The sequence below is a fragment of the Triticum aestivum genome, chromosome 3D (genome assembly GCF_018294505.1).
Source record: "Triticum aestivum cultivar Chinese Spring chromosome 3D, IWGSC CS RefSeq v2.1, whole genome shotgun sequence".
NCBI lineage: Eukaryota > Viridiplantae > Streptophyta > Magnoliopsida > Poales > Poaceae > Triticum > Triticum aestivum.
Window position 1 is genome coordinate 485087650 of NC_057802.1, and position 5752 is coordinate 485093401.

Consider the following 5752-nt stretch of genomic DNA (forward strand, 5'->3'; position numbering starts at 1 on the left):
TGTTGGGTTTTTAAACAGGCCGACAAGTTAAATGCCGAGAACAAGGAAAAGGGGTCGCAAAGTGAGGACGATGACGAGGAGCCCCGTCCACCGAACACAGGGGGACAGAAGAAGTTTCCCCCAAGTTAAAACGGTGAACAAGATATACGCTACCCACATCCCCAAGAGGGAACGCAAGCGTGCGCTCAGGGACGTCTATGCGATGGAGCCAGTCGCCCCAAAGTTCAATCCATGGTCTTCATGCCCGATCACTTTTGATCGCAGGGACCATCCGACCAGTATCCGTCATGGCGGTTCAGCCGCACTAGTCCTCGACCCAATCATTGATGGATTCCACCTCACGTGAGTCCTCATGGACGGTGGTAGCAGCCTGAACCTGCTCTATCAGGATACAACGCGCAAAATGGGCATTAATCCCTCAAGAATTAAGCCCACAAAGACTACCTTTAAAGGAGTCATACCAGGTGTAGAGGCCCGCTGTATGGGCTCAAGCACCCTAGAGGTTGTCTTCGGATCTCCGGACAACTTCCGAAGCGAAGAGCTGATCTTCGATATCGTCCCCTTTCGCAGCGGCTATCACGCACGGCTCGGACGAACCACATTTGCATACTTCAATGCGGTGCCACACTACGCTTATCTTAAGCTCAAAATGCCCGGTCCACGCGGCATCATAAAAGTCAATGGAAACACGGAACGCTCCCTCCGTACCGAGGAGCACACCGCTACGTTAGCAGCAGAAGTACAGAGCGGCCTTCTCAAGCAGAACCTTAATTCGTCGGCCGAGCTCCCGGACACTGTCAAACGAGTCCGGACTACTCTACAGCAGGACAGCCCAGCTCGTCAAGAGCTCGACTAGCAATTCGGCCTCCGTCCCAGTCCCAACCAAGTGGCGGCATTCGTACCGCGCGTACATAACTACACACTCAAAATACCATGGGCATAGACGGAGGCATAACTAGTTTGTGATCCATAATACGGCTCGACCGCTCCTGGACACACATACTTGCAATTTTTCTTTTTTTATCCTCTTCAGGTTTCTTTTTTGCAGGCTTCCTCTGACGACCTGACCATCGGTCCCCTCGACAGGATGGATACACCAAGATGACAAGAAGCACTGGCGTACAAGGGAATTTCCAGGTGGTCTCTTCAACGATCACTCTACCTGTTTTCAGGACCCGCACGCAGCTCTCCCTTGGTTGTGGCATGTTAAATAGCCCGATTGCTTATTGCACCACTTGAACAAATACGCTTTGACGTATTAATCAAACTATAATGGAAACAGTTTGCGGCCTAACTTTTGCGGCACTGGCTTACTACCCCCTTTTTCCTTTTTGATAATCTTCTCAAGTTGCACCCGTACACTTTGGCACGCTTTAATCTGCTAGGGGCTTCATTGCGACCCATAATACGACAACAAAGTCCGAACACTTTTTACAATATAGTTCGGCACCCCGAATTTAGCATTATATGCATTGGCTCCGAATCATGTCTTTGGTCAATGGTTGGGTTGCCCGGCTCCTGTGCTTACTACCTTATGTTCCGTTATATCGGCTAGGGTAGTAAAGGGAGAACTACTGCGATTGTGTCCTGGTTTATCCGGATGAGCACCTCAGTAGAGAAAGCCGAAAACTGACTGTCATGATACAGCGAGAGCCGGTCAGCTCTTCGGAGGTTTCAAATCTTTAGCAATTTTTTCCGCATTATGCGATGAATCGGCTCTTACCCGATCAGGTGTTTACAGTACCCTAGTTCGGATACTAGGGGCTGCGCCTAAATTTTCATTGTCAAACTCCTATGGCTAAGTGAGGGTGATAAAGCCAAATAGTCTGATTGCCTGGTTCGTTGCGCTAAACACCTCCTTCAAGGACCAAACAATTGGATCAAGAGTGTTTAGATTCCATCCCAAACACCCCCGTACTACCTACGTGGGGGCTGAAGCCGACGACTGGCCAACTCTCAAAATTTCATAAACACGGCCGCACAGGAGGTAAAATATTAAACAAGCACTATATTACATAGCCAAACTTGCTTCATAAATACAGAGCGAGACAATATGAAAGTATTCATTCAAAGATTACATCCTTCGTACATTGCTTTGCCACAATGTGGGATCCCTCCAGGACATCGCGAAAATATTGCTCGGGCGTGCGGTGCTCCTTGCCCGCGGGCGGTCCCTCGGTCGCGACCGTGACGGCATTCATCTTCGCCCACTGCATCTTGACACGGGCCAAGGCCATCCGCGCACCTTCGATGCAGACTGACCGCTTGATGGCGTCAAGCCGAGGGCAGGCATCGAATAGCCGCTTCACGAGACCAAAGTAGCTGCTGGGTATGGCTTCGGTAGGCCACAACCGGATTACTAAGTCCTTCATGGCCAGTTCGGCCACCCTATGCAGTTCGACTAGCTGTTTTAGCTGATCGCTAAAGGGAACCGGATGCTCTGGCGCAAGGTATTGCGACCAGAACAGCTTCTCCGTCGAGCTCCCTTCTCTGGCTTGGAAGAATTCCGCAGTGTCAGATACACTGCGCGGCAGATCTACAAACGCCCTGGGGAAATCCAAATCCGGGTTAGTAAGAGATACCTCTTCTTCATATACTTGCTTTGCATACTAAAAGCCTTACCCGCCGCAATTTTCTTGGCCTCCTGGATCTCCTGGAGGGTGCCCTGGGCTTCAACCTGGGCCTCTTCCGCGCTTCGGCGAGCCTTGGCGAGTTCGATCTCTTGAGCCGAAACATCACGCTCCAAGGACTCGCATTTCTTCACGGCATCCTGGAGCTCTTGCTGGATCTCATCAAGCCTGGCCTCGTGCTTCCCACAGGCAGCTTGTTCCTTGGTAGCTTTCTCCTCGGCCTCGGCCAGCGCCTTTTTAAGGACCTCGACCTTGGTCGCCGCTCCTACAAATATCATGGCACTACGGTCAATGCGCGTCATTCATTCTTTCCGAATATACAACAAGTTACCACATACCTTGCTTGTCCTCCAGCTGCCTTTTCACAAGGCCGAGCTCTTCTTCGGCCTGCTCCAGACTCTGCTTTAGTCCGGAGACCTTAGCTGCATGAGAGGTTGCGGCCAGCAATGACGCCTGCTTGTTCACATAAGACATATTTAGTTAGTTTCCTGCGAAAATTACTTGATCCTCTGTCCGGCTTTTCTTTCCGAACACCGGACAGTGTCTCAGGGGCTACTGTCTATACTATGACTTTCTCTTTCGCGTCGCTTACCTCAAAGCCTGTCAGCAGGCTGGTGCAGGCTTCGGCCAGTCCGCTCTTGACCCCTCTCAACCACCGTACCCATAATGATACGACGTTCCTCCACAACGGAAGCGCCTCGTAGCGCTTCCAGCAGATTATCTGGTGCCTCTGGATGGACAGAGGTCACCGGCGAAATAGGCACACCTCCACCCTTCGGAGGAGGCTGCTCGCTCGATTACGGAGCCATGTAGGTCTCCGGGATGGTATCCAACTGGGGGCCGAATTGGATATGGCCCCCATCGCCAGTATCCATGGGGGCTTTCTCCCCGAGGTGTCCGGCGGCCGAGGAGTCATCCTCTGGCGCCGCCCTGACGGCCTCCTGAACCTCTCCCTGGCCAGGGAAGGTCCTTCGGGATAGCACCTCGGCGTCGCCCTTGGCCTTGGGAGAGTGAGTCGTCGGTGGTGACTCGCTGGCCATCGCTTTTGAATCCAGCGAATCCCCCGTTGAGGACCGCAGGGAGCTGTCGCGGGCCGGACTGCAATTGCATAATTCAACATGTTAAAACTGTGAAGTAGAGAGGCCGGATATATGGACGCATCAGGGTTTTTAGTACTTACGATGCGACCAGGGGCTTGTTTCGGGGGCGCGGCTCTGGGCTGCTGTCAACATCCCACGCGGAGTTATCCGCGAGGGAACCCTTCCCCCTTTTGGACGCTCCTGCATCCGGACTAGTGGAGGCCGCCCTCTTCTTCCTTCCCCCTCAGGGGGAGTTGCTTTCTTCCCCCTCCTCGTCGTCGTCTTCGGCGGCAGAGGAGTGAGTCTTGTTGTCTTCGGACGACACGTCTGAAGCTCCCTTGCGGCGGAGGCCACTTCTGCCCCCCTTGGCCTTCTTCTCCGGCGCCTTGTAGGGCGCCGGAACCAGCATCTTCGTCAGGAGCGGGATGGCTGGTTCCTCAGGCAGCGGAGCCGAACACCTAATCCACTCCGCTTTCTCTGTCCATACCTGAAATAATAAATAGTGAGGTTTAGATATCTTCCTCGGCTAAGCAAGTAAAGTGTGCGCCTTGAAACATGAAATACTTACCGCATTGGCGGGACGGGCCAGGGCGTGCCTGCGGTCCTCGGTTATTTCCGGCGGCGTCTCGTTGCCCTTGAAGAGCAACTTCTAGATATCCTCGTGCGTGGTTCCGAAGAACTGTTGCAAGGTCTGGTCTTGGCCGGATCAAACTCCCATAAACGGCAAGTCCGTCTCTGGCATGGAAGGATCCCGCGAGCTAGCATCACTTGGATCACATTGACGAGCTTAATGTTCTTGTCCACCATGCTCTGGATGCGCGTCTGCAGCGCTATCAGCTCGTCGAATGAAGACCAATTCAGTCCCTTCTCTAGCCAGGAGGTGAGCCGCATTGGAGCTCCGGACTTGAATTCGGGAGCCGCGGCCCAGGTGGCGTCGCGGGGCTCTGTGATATAGAACCATAGTTTCTGCCACTCTTTGACGGTCTCCACAAAAGTACCTTTGGGCCATGTGACATTTTGCATCTTGCTCACCATGGCACCTCCGCACTCTGCGTGTTGGCCGTCCACCACCTTCGGCTTCACGTTGAAGATCTTAAGCCACAGTCCGAAGTGGGGTGGAATGCGGAGGAAGGCCTCGCACACGATAATGAATGCCGAGATATTGGGGAAGGAGTTTGGGGCTAGATCGTGGAAATCTAGCCCATAATAGAACATGAGTCCGCGGACGAAAGGGTGGAGAGGAAACCCTAACCCGCGGACAAAATGGGGGATGAACACCACCCTCTCATTGGGCTTCGGGGTGGGGACGATTTGCCCCTTGGCCGGAAGCCGGTGGGCGATTTCTTTCGCCAGGTACCCGGCCTCCCGAAGCTTGGTGATGTCCTTCTCCTTGACGGAGGAGGCCATCCACTTGCCTTGCGCTCCAGATCCGGACATGGTCGAGTGCTTTCTTGAGGCGGAAAAGATGAGGACTTGGGCGCTGGAGCTCGAGAATGGGAGGGAAGAGAGAGAGAAGGCATGGGTGAAAGAAGGGAATCCTTATCTCCTTATAAAGGCAATGAATATCAAGCGCCTCCCCACTCGCCTTAAAACTCGCCTGTTCCCAAGGGCTGTGCAAACGGCACGGTTGGATTACCCACGCCCATATTGATGAGAATCCCACAATAAGGGGACACGATCTCTGCTTTGACAAGACGTGCCAATGAGACCGCATCTCGAAGCGGCAGGCCGAAAAACGGTTTGAAATAATGACCGGGTGATGACGTGGTGTCACATTACCAAAAGTTGTCAGCGGATTAGACTCGTGAAATATTATGCTCTCTGCGGTTGTGAGTGGAATTTGTTTTGCAGAGCCGGGCACGTTCGTTGCGTCCGAAGACTGTGTTGGGGTATTCGGAGAAGGAACCCGCCTTGCAATGCCGAAGACAATTTGCGCGCCGGACACCTCATCATTGAAGCCTGGTTCAGGGGCTACTAAGGGAGTCTTGGATTAGGGGGTCCTCGGGCGTCCGGACTATGGTACGTGGGCCGGACTGATGGGCT